Source organism: Danio rerio, chromosome 1, assembly GCF_049306965.1.
Source record: "Danio rerio strain Tuebingen ecotype United States chromosome 1, GRCz12tu, whole genome shotgun sequence".
NCBI classification, from domain to species: domain Eukaryota; kingdom Metazoa; phylum Chordata; class Actinopteri; order Cypriniformes; family Danionidae; genus Danio; species Danio rerio.
In genome coordinates this window covers 27,944,730-27,961,424 of record NC_133176.1, presented here as the reverse complement: position 1 = coordinate 27,961,424, position 16,695 = coordinate 27,944,730, and the positions used below count along the sequence as shown (strand labels likewise).

Here is a 16,695-nt window from a genome sequence, read left to right as displayed (position 1 = left end):
TGTCTGTGTTTGACGTAACGCATGACGTTCGCGAACTTTATCAAACAAATTACGGATGGCGCATGCATAGTTACATAGCGGCTGTAAAAGTATTCAAAAACATAAAATATTTTGTATGTACCACTCTGACACATTCTGGCACATTCGGATTATAGATTCCTCAACAGTCGACTCTGCTTGATCTGTGTCCGAGTCTGGGTCATATATGTAGGGTTGAATTGTGTTCCTCTCACTCATGATGACTCCTACTGTCTGCCTCTGTGACGCGGTGCACAAAGCAGACGCGCTCTTGGCTCCGCCCCCTTGTTACGTTGGGCGGGCAGTCGAAACTCATTATCATGTTAAACAACACACCCCAAAACAGCAACCCGTGTACACGCCTCTAAATTTACACTTTTTAACACAGCATAATAACCATATCTGAATTGCGTTTTGATCTGAACCTATATTGGCACACTCAGAAGAACCATAATATTAGTATTAAATCTCAAAAAAGGGCTAAAATATGTGCCCTTTAAGTAGTGAAACCCCTGTAGAAAGAAAGCCCTGCAGATGGCAGCATTGAGTTGGGTTAGGAGTAGTGCATGAGCAGTGAGTCACTGAGCCTGCCTAAAGGCAAATAACCACACATTTGCTCTTGACAAATTGACTACTTATCTACTTAAATGATGTATTTCTTGTGTTTAACCCAAGTCTTACATTGGGTGTCAAGATCGCAGGTTGTTGTGATTTTTCAGAGTTGGACACGTTCCTGAATCAACATATTTTGTTAATCCTAAAAACATCATTCTTGTACATTTGCCATTGAAACCTAATTCCTATGTTTAAACCTAACTCTGCTTAGAAATTATTTCTAAAATCAAAGAGAAATATTTGTTTAATAATAATTATGTAACGTAACCCTGGTCATAGGCTATGTCTAAATTTAACATAAACCACACTTGTCCATTCAATTTGATTGATCTGAATAGTGTTTCAGAATCAACAAAGTTGCTTATCCAGAAACATGTTACACTTTGTAAAATCAGATTTTGCGAAGATGTCTAGTATACCTGTATTTTTTTCCTTTTATGTTTATGTTATTTTAAAATCTAGTCACATCATGGTGATGCTATGGCACAGCTGATCTTACTTTGATGACTGATAGCTGCTACCATGTTTGTCTGGATACTGGATACACTCTCATCATAAAGTTCTAAAACTGACAACCCTATAGGTGTAGTGATTATTTGTTGCATGAGTGGTCTCTAAATGTTGTCTGGGACACGCTTAGATGCATTAACACAATAATTGTGATTGTATGTAAAGTTGTCTTCAGTTCAGCACACCGTTTTTTTAAACACTGCATATTTTTACGGTATGATCATTTATAAAATGCATATTTTTCAATGCTGTATGTTAGAACATATTTATCACAGTGGTACTGCATTGAGTAGTATTGTAGTACAGTAGATTTGTAATCAGAAATCATTTTTTTCCATAATGTGATGTACATCCTATTGAAACGGTTTGTGAAATGAGAAAAAACATGTAGGGTAGTGCATGATTTCCAATTGTATTGTTAGATGTACATTGCTAACCAAACGGAGGAAGATTTAAATGCCGGTTTGCACTCAGATGTGAAGGATTACTGTCTACTGGAATTACCAGTGGGACAATCTGGTGCTAAATGTTTTCAGATGCCCAATGAGGACAGGATGCCCAGGAGCCAAATTTTACAGACAGAATTGTATATTTGTTCAAACTGCTTCCATAATTGTTTTCAGTGGGGAGAAAATGTTATAGTATTTGATTTTAAGATTAAGGGAAAAATTTAATTATTAAGGCAGTGCACAGTTACTTCATTTATAACAAGCGCTACTATAAAAAAGAAGAATAAATTTAGTTCTCTTTCAGATTGGAAACCGAGTTATGTTGGAAGAACATTATGGGAGAACCGCCAGATGACCACTCTGAAGAGAAAAAAGGGCTAATGAATGCTTATGAGTTGGCAAGTGCAGCTCCTCCTACTGGAAGTGTGGCTGATTATATTTAGCTGTGCATAAAGCCTGTACCTGAAGGAGAGCAAGCCAGATTTTTTACATCAGAAGCTGCTCACGAATGAAGAGACATTATCTGCTAAGCTAAATTCTCTAGAGAGATCAAGAGGTTTTGTACATCCAGTGCGGCTGTAGACGAAGACAGTGGAGGTCGAGCTGGGTAATATTTATGTCCCCTGGGTGTTTCTTACTTCTAAAAGAGCAGTCCAAAAAAAGAGCAGATTTCCCCAAGTGGGCAACACGGTCAGGCAATGCATCCTTTTCAAGTTGTCGTTCTGACCGTGCGTCTGTCCAGCATGTTGAAGCAGTGCTCGCGGACAGCACATGCCCTCACTGTAAGGGCTTGTCTGTTGTCTAGCTGAGATCGTGGCTCAACTTTGCAAAAGCGCAAGGCACCACTGACCCCTCAAGGCTGACCCCTCACTCGGTTCAGGTCTGATGATCACATTGTGTACCAATTCATTGCCTCCGGTCCTATAGACCCTAGCACGCCCCATCCAAGCTTGAGCATTAGTGGGGGTTCATCCTCTAGCATGGCCACACTTCAGCTTGATGACACCGGCAAACAGATGTCCATTGCGGACAATGTTCAGATGACAGTTTATACACACTACCACCTTTTTGGGTTTAAAGCGCAGTCAGGAATCTGTAGTTGGGACATGATGGTTGTGCTTTTTCCAGCTGTTATGGTGGTAGGACTGGAGGTGTCATCACCCCCGGTTCAGCTGCCGGATCGAATTAAGAGAGCTAAACCCTTCAAACTCCCTGTGCCCCTTTCTCCCAGGGGTGCACAGTGAGCTCATGCAGGTATGGACGGTGCCTTTCTCTGCCCAATCCTTGTGTGCTTTCACCCTCAGCTTCCACAAGGCACCGCCACCTGGAAGGGTAAGCCGAGACTCCTGTCCAAGGCATGTTGGTTATCTGCATGAACTTTGGACAGTGACCTGCTATGCCCTGCTCTGGGGAAGTCGATGCCCCACTAGTGGTCCAGAAACACAACCTCTGGTGTACCCTGGCATATATGTGCAACGTCAACAAAGCTTCATTTCTTGATGCATCCTTATCCCAAGCAGGCCTGTTTGACGCCACTTTAATCAGGAGTTCTTGGCAATCCAGCAAGTGGACCACGAAACAACCCTGGTATGGGCCACCCAGAGAAGAGTAAAGCAGCTCTTTCCTTAGTGGAGGGCCAGGAATTCTGCCTGCAAAGTACAACTGCAGCACAACAGCTCAGCGCTGGCCAGTGGCTGGTGGCACCCAAAATAAGGAGCAACTTCCTCTCTCTATGTGTGAAAGCCCAAACACTGCCAGAATGGGATGCACTGCCTTCCAGCTTGCAACCTTGGTGCACTTTGCCACAGGCTCCCAGGGTGTAAAAGGAAGGACTCTTTTTCTTTTGCACCCCAGCCTCTCCATGGGTTTCTGGGATAAAAGTACATTGTCCAGACATGTTGTTGTGATGACAGATGCTTCTGTTATGACTTGGGAGTCTTGTGCCATGAGCATATAGCTGCAGATTCATGGACGGGACTCCAGTTGCATTGACATAAAAATTGCATGGAGCTTTTGGCAATGTTTCTTGGTCACCGTTAGTTCCAATTGGTGCTCGGAAAGAAACAGGGGCTGGTCAGGACATATACCACCCATACAGTTGATAGCTTGCTCACCATATCCCCCTCTGGAGTCACACATAATTGAAATTTGTGAAAGTGTGATCCAGCTGACATGGGAGCTTCAGGCAAGTCCAGTTTGACCTGTTTGCTTCTCCTAAAAATGCCCATTGCTAGTTGTTTTATTCCTTTATGGAGAGGTCCAACTTGGCACAGATTTGCTGGCATACATCTCTATGATGCTTTGTTCTGTTTGACTAGTAAGTAAAAATTCTCATTTTACCCATGTAGACACTTTATTGTCAAACTTCAATCACAGAAATGCATATCTTGCTAACCCAATAGAAACTGTGTCTGTTCCTTCTATTTTTAGATCAAGAAGTACATTTACTATATATATATTCTAGAAAAAAATAATATAAAAATCAAACCAGGAAAACAGCAAAAAAGTGAAAATATACACTTCTTAACAAAGTCGCCAGCACCTGAAGCATTTATTGTAAAGAAGTAATAACAGACAATAATCTTAATGCACTCTGTCTTACTGAAACCTAAAACAAAATGACTATATTAGTTTGAATGAAGCCACTGCTTCAGTATATAATTATAAGCATGAGGCTTGTCAAGTTGCATGAGGCTTGTGGAGTTGCATCAATCTTTTGTGATATTCTTAATGTTAATCGGAGAAACGGACCTATGTTTAATTCTTCTGAAATATTGGCACTTAATGTTATGCTTTCGGATAAAAAAAACAACTTATCTCTCGCTTTAATCACTGTGTGTTGAACCCCAGGACCCTATAAATAGTTTTCTAAAAGAGTATTCTGATTTTATTTTTGACTTACTACTTAAAACTGATTAAATAATAATTGTAGGAGATTTCAACATGCACACAAATGACACTAATGATATATTAGGACTCACATTTACAGATTTATTACTGTCACATGGGATAAAGCAAAATGTTGTTGGTTCAACTCATCGCTTAAAGCAGGGGTGCTCAATCCTGTTTCTGGAGATCTACCTTCCTGCAGATTTCATTTGCTACCCATATCAAACACACCTGAACCAATTAATTAGGTCCTGAACACCACTCGATAATTACAGGCAGGTGTGTTTGATATGGGTTGCAACTGAAATCTGCAGGAAGGTAGATCTCCAGGAACAGGATTGAGCACTCCTGGCTTAAAGCATACATTAGATCTAACTTAATCTCATAGAATCAAGGTCATTGATGTTGACATTATACCTCAGAGTGATGATATAACATATCACTACCTCTCACTATATGAGCTGTATGTATCTGAAATTAGCAGATCTGCACAAATATATTACCCTGGTAGAACTAATGTTCCCCTTCCTAAGGAAACCTCTACATGTGTCTGTATAAACAGACTTTGGGAGTGCTTTAGCCGACCAATCACTTCTGAAGATATGAAAATGGGCCTATGAAATGCCAATGAGCTTAGCTCCACAGCTGAAACTCGATGATGGATCGGCCAGGGGATATGAGTCGGTTCCCCAGGTGGAGCGGGCTATCACGGTCAACCTCTGTTCGCAGAGCCACTCTACTTGGAGTGGTCCACCCAAACTCCCTTCCAAAGCATGCAGATTATCTGAGTCTCTCACGGCCAGAGCCTACAATGCTGCAGGCCAGGCTGCCTCCACTCTGCATGCTATAGCCACCTATCAACACTACCAAGCCGAGAAGCTGGCCGAGATGCAGGAGGGAGGTTCTCCCCCAGGCTTGTTGCATGAGCTTTGTATGGCAAAAATTATGCTCTCATGAGCACCAAATCAGCTGCTCGCGCCCTAGGGAAGACGATGGCCACATTAGTGGTCCAGGAATGCTACCTCTGGCTGAGCTTGGCTGATATGAGAGACTTAGAGTGAAGCGGGTTTCCTCTCGTCTCTGGGTAACCACCCAAATGGAAAGAAATTAAACTCTGTGTCACGAAAGCTTGCTGAGCAAATCTCCCTAACCTGGAGATGTGTGCACTTATTCCACTCTGCTAGTGAGGTCCCTATCTGGTGAACCCTCGAGAGTTCCTCCTAGGCCCTCATCACTAAACTCGGCAGAGGAGTTGGGTGCTTGGCCCAGCATTTTGTCTGTTATGGCCGCTTGGTCAAACAGCATTTTGGGGATCAGTGTCAGCTATGAGTGATTTCCACTTGGTAAGCACATATGCGTTAGTCAGCCGCTGTGAGTTCCCCTTCCCAGGTGGACCAGTGTCTTCCCTACTAGCTAATTACTTACTCATATGTAGGGCTCCACCTGGATAGGGATAGCCCATATGTGTGTAATGATCCTGGGTCTCCCCTTTTCAATAGCAAGTGGTCTCCACAACATCCTTTCCTATTGGGACTATATTTATTCCATCTTATCCTCTCTGGCTGCCCCTTTCTGGTTAGGTCTGTCAGTGGGCTGGCTATGGATGAGAAGTTAGGTATAAAACATCTATAGTAGCCTGCTAACCCCAGAAATGCACGTACCTGGGTCTTGGTGGTGGGTTGTGGAGTTTCTTGAAGTGCTTTGACCTTGTTCTGTTGTGGCTGTATGAGACCTCTTCCAATGTAAAACCCGAGGTATTTGGCTTCGGCTAGTCCCGGGTGGCATTTCTTGTGATTAGCTGTGAGCCCAGCCCGTCGAAGATCTAAGAGCACCCTCCGTAACCGGGATAGATGTTCTTCCTATGACTCGGAGTGGACGATAAGATCGTCCAAATACGCTGCTGCATATGGCTGGTGGGGCCTCAGCAGGATGTCCATCATTCGTTGGAATGTGGCTGGGGCCCAGTGGAGCCAGAAAGGAAGAACCCGGTATTGCCAGTGCCCACCGGGTGTGGAGAAGGCAGTATTCTCCTTGGCCTGTTCACTAAGTGGTAACTGCCAGTAGCCTTTGGTGAGGTCGATGGTGGAGATGAATCGGGCTCCACCCAGCCTATCCAGCAGCTCGTCCACCCAAGGCATGGGGTATCCATCAAACTTGGAGATCTCATTAAGTTTGCTGAAGTTGTTGCAGAAACGGAGGGTGCCACGGGCTATGGTATGGCTCGATGATTCCTAACTGTCTCATCCTCTGGATCTCCTCGTTGATAACCAGTCGACGAGCCTCTGGTACTCGATAAGGCCTCTGCTCGACGATGATGCCAGGTGGAGTGCTGATGTCGTGCTGGATGATGGTGGTTCGGCCCGGTTTCTCCGAGAACACATCCTTGAACTGACCAACCAAGACTTGCAGCTCCGCTTTCTGGTTCGGTGAGAGTTGCTCACCTATGTGCACGATGGGGGAACTTTCTTTAGCGAAGGCGACTAGGTGGCCTGGAGCTGCAACCCACTTCTTCATCAGATTGATGTGGTACAGTTGTTCTTCCCGTCTTCGTCCCGGCGTCTCATCTTCCCATTGTGCTCTCCCGAAGTCACCTCCTGCGGTTATCTCTTGAAACAGATTAAAATATAAATTAGCAGATGTTGATGACTCACCCCCTCTGTCGCTCTCGGTGGCCATCAACGCTGGTTTGTGGTCCCGATGAGCCCGTGTCTTGCTCTTCTTTTTAGGACGAGCCGATAGAACCTGATGGTGTGTGAGGAGGTCGTCAAACCCCGGCCAGTCTCCTGTCTGGCTGTAAGCTGCTCAGAGATGGTTTGCTGTTTGCTGGAGATCTCCGCTAGGTGGAGTAGTACCTCTTCCAGTGACATGGCGACGGGATGTTGACAGCCGAGTAAGAGGGAGCGTGAGTGAGAGAGAGAGCGGATGCCTGTCTGTAACACAAAGAAAAATTCAGCGGTTATTTCTTCTTACTGGTGTTTCTTCTGAATTTTCTGAAAACACAAACACAGGAGGGTGCTTTATTTACAAGGTGAATATAGTGAAAATACAGTGTTCTTCTTGGTTGTGGTGCTCTGGTGCTCCGGGGATAAGGTGAAGGATAGTGAGAGTTCGGGTGTTGGATCATCACGAGCAGGAGTCCGCTGTGGGAGAGACAGAGAGACACAAGTGTTAGCGCAGGGAGTCATCAGTGAATGAAGCTTGTCTTCCTCCTGTGTGGGGCTGGCTTTTATGCCTCTCCGGCTGATGAGGTCCAGCTGTGAACGATCCGGTGCTGATGAGGTGCCAGCTGGGGTGAATATGGGACCAGGGCGACGTGGCATTGGTATACTCGCTACAATATATATATATATGTGGTAACACTTCACAATAAGGTTCATTAGTTAATGCATTTACTAACATGATCTAATCATGAACAACACATGTACAGCATTTATTAATCATAATTGAACATTTACTAATGCATTACTAACATCCAAGTCCATGCTTGTTAACATTAGTTAATGCACCATGAGTGTCACCGACTGGTTCCCAGTCATTCCCCTCGCTGGCCAGCAGAGGCCACCATCTCCGGACTTCTAAGCATTACATCATCCTTTCACTCTGATCATGCACACCTGATCAGAATCCCGTTAATGACCCACGTACCCTTTATAAGCCAGCACCAAACGCTCATTCAGTGCAAAGTCTTGTTTAGCCCCGGCCAGCATTTCTGAGCGTTATTCCTGCCTGATTCCATGTGTATTACTGTAGCCTGTTTCTTGACCCTTCTTCGCCTTCTGCCTGCCCACGACCCTCGCTTTGTATACGGACTCTGATACTCGCTGCCTGCCCACGAACCACACCTGTTATACGGACTCTGATGTTTGCTATCTGCCCACGACCCACGCCTGGCTCACGGACTCTGATACTAGCAGCCTGTCCTCGATCTATGCCTGGTAATACTCACTGTGTCTATCCATCACCAGTCTCTAGTCATCATAGACTGTTGTTGTTGTGTGTTTGCACGTTAGTGCATATTGTGTGTGTGAATGAGAACTTGAGCAATAAATAAGCATAACGGATCCCTCCGTGTCAGTCTCCTCGTTTCAATGAGTTAACATGAACAAACAATGTACAACTCTATTTTCATTAACTAACGTTAACTAGCATGAACAAATACAGTAGTAGATGTATTGTTCATTGTTTGTTCATGTTAGTAAATGCATTAAATTAACATTAACTAATAAACCTTATTGTAAAGTGTGACCATAAATATATAGTACATCCTAAAAGTAATTAAAGCACTTCACTTTTTCCACATTTTTTGTTACAGCCTTATTTCAAAATTGTTTTAATTCATTTATTTCCTTAAAGTTCTACACACAATACCCCATAATGACAACATGAAAAAAAAAAATTTAATTGTTGCAAATATATTACAAATAAAAAAAAGAATAATCACATGTACATAAGTATTCACAGCCTTTGTTGTGAAGTTCTAAATTGAGCTCAGGTACATTCTATTTCTACTGATCATTCTTGAGATGTTTCAGCAGCTTAATTGGAGTTCACCTGTGGTAAATTCAGTTGATTGGATATGATTTGAAAAGGCATAAATCTGTTTATATAAGGTCCCAAGCTTGATAGTTGAAGTCCAAGCACAAACCAAGCATGAAGACAAAGGAATTGTGTGTAGACCTCCGAGACAGGATTGTTTCGAGGTACAAGGTTGGGGAAGGTTACAAAAAAAATTCTGCTGCTCTGAAAGTTCTAATGACCACAGTGGCCTCTATCATCTGTAAGTGCAAGATGTTTGGAACCACCAGGACTGATTGATCGGGGAGAAGGACCTTAGTCTGGGAGGTGATCAATAACCCAATGGTCACTCTGTCTGAGCTCCAGCATTCTTCTGTGGAGAGAGGAGAACCTTACAAAGGGACAACCATCTGTACAGCAATTCACCAATCAGGTCTGTATGGTAGAGTGGCCAGATGGAAGCCACTCCCTGCCTAGAAAATGCCAAAAGGCATCTGAAGGACCAAAGGAAACAAAATTCTCTGGTGAAAATTGGAGTGAATGCCAGGCGTTACATTTGGAGTAAACCAGGCACAGCTCATCACCAGGCTAATACCATCCCTACAGTGAAGCATGGTAGTGACAGCATCATGCTGTGGGGATGTTTTTCAGCAGCAGGAACTGGAAGACTAGTCCAGATAGAAGGAAAGATAAATGCAGCGGCATCCTGAGACATCAGAGACATCCTGAATGAAAACTTGCTTCAGAATGTTCTTGACCTCAGACTGGAGCGACGGTTTATCTTCCACCAGGACAATGAACCAAAGCACATTGCCAAAATTTCACAACATGAATGTCCTTGAGTGGCCCAACCAGAGCCCAGATCTAAATCCTATTGAACATCTCTGGAGAGATCTGAAAATAGCTGTACATCGTCGCTTCCCATACAACCTGATAGAGCTGAGAGGTACTGCAAGAGGAATGGGCCTAAATTTCCATAGACAGGTGTGCCAAGCTTGTGGCATCATATTCAAAAAGACTTGAGGCTGTAATTGCTGCCAAAGGTGCATCAACAAAGTATTGAGCAAAGGCTGTGAATTCTTATGTACATGTGATTTTTCATGTATTTTTATTTCAAAATATCTTTTTTCACATTGTCATTATGGGGTATTGTGCGTAGACTTTTGAGGATGTAAATGAGTTTAATCCATTTTAGAATAAGTCTGTAACTTAAAAAATGTGGAAAAAGTGAAGAACTGTGAATACTTTCCTGATGCACTGTATATGTGTGACTCGACTTCACAATATGTGTTTCGTCAAATAAGGTATAAGTTTCTTCATCATTGCAAAAAAGTCTTATTTGGCTGTTCAAATGTCATATTTGTATTTTCACATAAAAATTACTTTTCTTTGTGGATCAATGTGTATATATTTGTATTCAAATAATTTCCAGAATATTGAAACCCACAACAAAAATACAACCTTTTTGTAAAATTGTTAAATTAGCCTTCTCTCTCTCTTTCTCTCTCTCTCTCTCTCTCTCTCTCTCTCTCACGTGTGCGCACACACACACACACACACATACCTGTTGGATGAGACTGGCACTGAGCCAGTCATGTGGCTGCCATGTTTGGCCCAATCCATTCTCAAACAACAAACATTCTGGTTTTGTCATCTGTGTCTGCTGACAGTTAGGAGCATCTCCACAGATTTCCCTTGAGGATTAGGGGATGCTCATAAGATAAAATGTGTCTGCAGTTAGGGAGGTTTGGACTGACACAGATGTGTCCATGCATAATGGTCTGAAACTGCAAAGTGCCAGGGAAAGCATTTATCTAAAAATGCTCACATCATCAGCGCTATAAATAGAATTAGTGTGCAATTGTTATCTTGAAGAGCTTTTCTTCCTATTTCTAGTAATCTGAAATGACTCTATAAAGTATATGTTTTATGTGTAACCTAATGTGATTAATTTGATTCTGTCTTAATAAATGAGCTTTGAAAAAAAAAACTGCCAAATGCTGTTTACATGAAATATACAAAACACACTTTAGGTCACATTTTTGACCGGCTGTGTTTATACTGAGCCAGCAGTTACAATTGCTAGTTGTGCAATAAAAGTAAAAAAAATAAAGTCATCTTTTGTTGGGGGGGTGGGGGGTGGGGGGGTGGATTAGGGGTTGTAATCTCATCCACCACCAGTGTGCAGCATCCACCTGGATGACACGACGGCAGCCATTTTTGCGCGTCACTATACTGGGGCATTAGGACCCACACAGACCGCAGGTTGAGCGCCCCCTGCTGGTCTCACTTAAACCACTTCCAGCTTTCCCATGTGGTCTCCCGTCCAGGTACTGACCGGACTTAGCCCTGCTTAGCTAGCTGCCGGCTACGAAAACAATAATGACATGAAGAAACAGAAAATATTCATTAGGCCAAACATTATTGGTGTATACAGTATACAAAATAAATAAATAGAATGGTGGCATTGGGTTGGCCATCATACACTTTCCAGCACAAGGCTCAGAAGAATTTATAATTTTGTATAGGAATTTAGGATTTAGAAAAGATAGGACTGGGTACAAAACTATAAACTGTTTATGAGTGGAAAACCAGTTTTATTTGGACCAGAAAAGCCCGATGTCCCATCACCTTTGGCCTATACTACAGTAAAGCAGTGATTAGATAGTGCTTAATTAAGAAATTAGTGTGTGTGATCTGGTGGATAAGTGTAGCATTTGGATTAGTAGTGTTTGGACAGCAAGTAGCTTACTGTTAAACTTTTGTATTTTAGGTAGAGCATTGTTTGTAGTGTTTTTAAAAAAACGTTTAAGGTAATTGAAAACTGAGTTGAAGGCTGAGAAATAGCTCATGGTTTTCGAGATTTGCTGTGTAGTTTTGCACTTTGAGTGAGAGGTTTCATAAATTGTGTGACATGAAAAGATTTAGTGTGTATTAGAAAATAAAGTTACAAGTTATATAAGTGTGAAGTCTTTAATGATCTAAAAATAGCTGCATTCTATTTTAATATGCTTTTAAATATAATTTATTTTTGTGATGGCCAGTTTTCAGTGTAATTTACAATAGAGCTTTCAGGTTTGCAGTAAAGACAAGGTAAGTTCAGGGCTTTTAATTGTAGGCGGGACACTGGTATAGTGGGTGTGAGAGTCCTTTATGGGAAGCTTAATGAAAGAGTGGAACAGTGATGGAGATCAGTAATCAGGATAGAGTGAATATCTGTGTTGGGCTCTAAGTGAGGAAGGTGGCTGCAGTGAATGCCTGACATCCTTCAGGGGTGGTTACGTTATGTGATTCCAGGAATGACCACAAATTTAGAAATTTAGACTGAATGAGAGTGATTTCACTCGCGGGGAAAGGGTCTAAAACACAGGTGTCTCACTCAATTCTTGCAGGGCCACAGCTTTGCACAGTTTAGCATTAACACAAATTAAACACACCTGAGTCCTTCGGGCTTGTTTGAAACTAACATGTAATGCTGCGGTCTTTTTGGACCATTCTTTGTAAACCCTAGAGATAGTTGTGCATGAAAATCCCAGTAGATCAGCAGTTTCAGAAATACTTAGACTAGCCCGTCTAACACCAATAATCATGCCACATTCAAAGTCACTTAAATCACCCTTTCCCCCATTCTGATGCTCATTTTGGACTGCAGCAGATTGTCTTAAGTATGTCTATATGTCTATATGCATTGAGTTGCTGGAATGTGATTGGCTGATTAGAAATTTGTGTTTGGTTGCTTTTGCAGTATGCTTTGGGTCATTGTCCATATGCTCTGTGGAGTGCCGTCCAATAAGTTTTGAAGCAATTAGCTGAAAATGAGCAGATAATATTGCCCAAAGAACTTAAAAATTCACCCTGCTGCTTTTGTCAGCAGTCACATCATCAATCAATACAAGAGAACCTGTTAAATTGGCAGCTATATATGCCCAAACCATGACACTATTATCACAATGCTTCTCTGCTTAGGATCACAAGCAGTTCCTTTCTTTTTCCATACTCTTCTCTTCCCATCACTCTGGTAGAAATTGATCTTAGTCTCATATGTCCATAGAATGTTGTTCTAGAACCCTGAAGGCTTTTTTTTAGAACTCTTATCTGGCCTTCCTGTTTTGAGGCTCACCAGTGGTTTACATCTTGTGATGAACTCTCTGTATTCACACTGGCGAAGTCTTTCTTTATTGTTGACTTTGACACACATACACCTACCTGCTGGTGAATGTTCCTGATCTGGCCATCTGTTGTAAAGGGTTTTTTCTTCACCAGGGAAAGAATTCTTCAGAATTCACAGTTGTTTCTGTGGTCTTCTGAGTCATTTGGTGTTGCTGAGCTCACTGGTTCTTTCTTTTTAAGAATGTTCCCACAGTTGTTTTGTCCATGCCCAATGTTTTTTTTTTTTTTTTAATCTCTCTGATGTGTTTGTTTTGTTTTTTCAGCCTAATGATGGTTTGGTTGATTGATTGTGAGAGCTCTTTGAATCTCATCTTGAGAATTGACAGCAACAGATTACAAATGCAAATAGAAATGTACTCTGGACCTTTTATCTGTCCTTTGTAATTGGGATAGTAAGGGAATAACGCACACATGGCCATGGAACAGCTTAGCCAATTGTACCATTACTTTTGGTCCCTTAACAAGTGGGAGGCACATACGCAAACTGTTGTAAGTCCTTCACCATTCACCTGATTTGGATGTGAATACCCTCACATTAAAGCTGACAGTTTGCAGTTAAAGCACACCTTGTTAGTTTAATTTCAAATCTATTGTTGGTGTAAAGAGCTAAAAATGTTAGAATTTTCTCAATGCCCCAATATTTATGGACCTGACTGTACACACACATACACACATTATGGTGGGTCACCCAAGGCATAATCAGTGTCAACCTGGGAAAGGAGCACCTACAACACCTGACTCCGATCCACAACACCTGAGAATGATCTTCCAGGCTCTTTAAAACAGCCCCAACGATGACAGAGGGTGAGAAGTCTCTTTGCTAACCTGACTCTAATGAGTTCTCTCTCTCACGTTCCAGACACGACAGACTGACAGAGAAAGGCAATCTGCGTAATCACACCAACAATGTGACCTAGGGACTCACCTGCATATCACCGGGGCACCTTTCCACATTTGATCCTGGACACTTACTAAAGACACCATCTTAATTTTCTACGGCACATTTTTAATCACTATCCCTTTTAATAAATTCCCTCTGGGTGTGTTAACCTGCAACTTGTGTCTGCATTTTCACTCCTCCCTTCTAAACTGGTGGAGAATGCTGGCTTAGGAGGAGTGAATTTAAGGATTCCATTACCCACTGACACTTATTTGTTTTGCAGCTTGTCACCACTTTCGCTCTCCCCATAGCTGCTTCCGAATTGAAGAAATAGTACAGCAGCTCACAGAGGTAATGTCATGGCATCTACCCCAGAAGCACAGCCCACCATCATCTCATAAAGCTCAGCGACCTGGATAATATTGAGGCATATCTACATATCTTTGAAGTGATAGCAACCATAGAGCTATGGGACAACACGCAATGGGCTCGCCTGTTAGTGATGCTTCTCGCTGGAGAAGCACAGCAAGCGTACTAGTCACTGAAAGTGTCAAAGAATAAGAATTATGACGCATCAAAAAGAGAGATACTGACATAAGTGGGTTTTTTTTTTCCCATTAGCGCAGCACAACAGTTTGGCAATGGTCGTATGATAAATAACTCTTCGGCCATGTGTTAGCCACTCAGCTGTCTAGGCTGGCATCTCTGGTTGCGCCCAAGAAACGCCACTGCCTCCCAGGTCGCTAAGAGAGTGGTAATTGACTATCCACTCCAAGCGCAGCTGAGAAGACTGTGACGTCTTATAAGCATGCAGTATCCTTCCAGGCTAGTCGAGCTGGTTGAGGTAATCAAGCTAGCAAAAGCCTGGTTCACCCGGGATGTGGGAGCATGAGCATCTGTAACCCCCCAGAGAGTACCCGTGGATAAGAAGAACATGTCTTGTCAGATGAGCGGCCCCCTCCCACGTTGATGAGCTCATGCCTATAGAAATGCAATCTCCAGGGGCTTGGGCATGGATGGCTGGTTGCATTGTGCATCACTCCATTCCACCTGGAGCTCCGCAGCATATGGTGAAGCTGGGAGGAAAAGAATTATGGGCCATCCTGGACTCTGGCATCCTTATAACTTTAATGCAGCTACACATTGTTCCTCCCCAATGGGACTCCCAAGTAATGCTTCCAATCACCTGTTTATAAGAAGAGACACACCATATGCCCACATGTCGGGACAGCTGACAGCAGTGGCAGCAGGTCCATGCTCTTGGCCGATGGAAGTCTATCCAGGATTTAAGCAGTTCATCACTGCCACGATGCAGCCAGCTGAATCTTTTTGGAGACAAAGCTTACCACGGAAATAAGGGGGCCGCCCAACCATCATGCTGGCCACCTTGGTGAAAGAGAGGGTGTGTGCACACATTCTGACCCTAACCCTTTTTTCAATCTGTTCCAGAAAATAACTACAGGGGGAGACTTTGGGAAAGAATATTATAAAGGCGAATGGCTTAAAAACTGCTGGGTTGTCCATCTAGCCCATCAGTATGGACTTGGTAGGCCCAATCAATCTGATAACACAGTTTATGACTAGGGTACCCCATTCATGTCCCAGCTGATGGACAACCTCTGCCAGCTGCTCCAGGTAAAAACAGCTCCACACATCTTTTTACCATCCTCAGACAGACGGCTTGGTGGAATGTTTCAACCAGACCCTTTAACAGATGTTGTGTCGAGTAGTTGCAGAGGATGGACGCAACTGGCACATTATGCTTCCATATGTGCTCTTTGTAATCATAGAGGTACCCCAGGCATCTACCGGGTTAAAATCATTTGAACTGCTGTTTATGCGTCAGCCCTGCGGACTGCTGGATGTGGCTAGAGAGACATGGGAGCAGGAGAGATCCGCTAGAAAGGGAAGCCTACATTATCAAATGGGTAGTCCTGGAGTTGCATTTCTATCTTCTAGGCAGGAGCTTCACACTGGTGACTGATCACGCCCCACTCCAGTGGATGTCCCAGGTCAAAAAGACCATGCTTCCCCATGTGGTTCCTCGCACAGGACTTTCATTTCTGGATCCAACATTCCCATGAACTACCCACGGCAATGCAGATGGTCTTTCGAGGATGTGGTCAAGTTGGGCAGGTTTATCCAATAACATATTTGACCCCCTAAATATATAGGGTAATATGATATCATAAATATGTGACAATATGATGTCTTATATAAGAGCAAATTAAAATGACATAGATGGCTGGAAGATGGCTGGCTATACTTGTTTGCTGAACACATCCTGGAATTCAGATGTGTCCACAGGGGATCCCTTACTGATTCCTGAAAGTTGACAACCAGAGAACAGTATTTCACCTGTCCAGATCAAAGTTCCCCAGCCAGAGGGGAACTTCAATGCTATGTGGAAAATTTCCTCTATGGGGATTTCATTAGAAACCATTCATCAGAAAGAGTTGTAAAATGGGCCAAAAAAAGGCCAATGAGTTGGTGGCATCAGTGTGCACAGCTGGCAGCAATTACAATCATCTGTTGTATAAAGAGGCCCGCCATGCATCGCATAGACACCTTTTTGCTTTCAGAACCTTTCAGCTACTCAGAGAGTCTTCAGGTTCCTTCAAACCTCCTTTGAGAAGAGAGAGAGCGAGA

General features: G+C 43.0%; 1 protein-coding gene across 4 annotated transcripts in view; it reads right to left on the bottom strand.

The window, feature by feature from the left end:
* The window catches only part of LOC137490010 (uncharacterized), a 692,802-nt gene that overhangs the window by 32,668 nt on the left and 643,439 nt on the right, over positions 1-16,695 (bottom strand). The window lies entirely within an intron of this gene.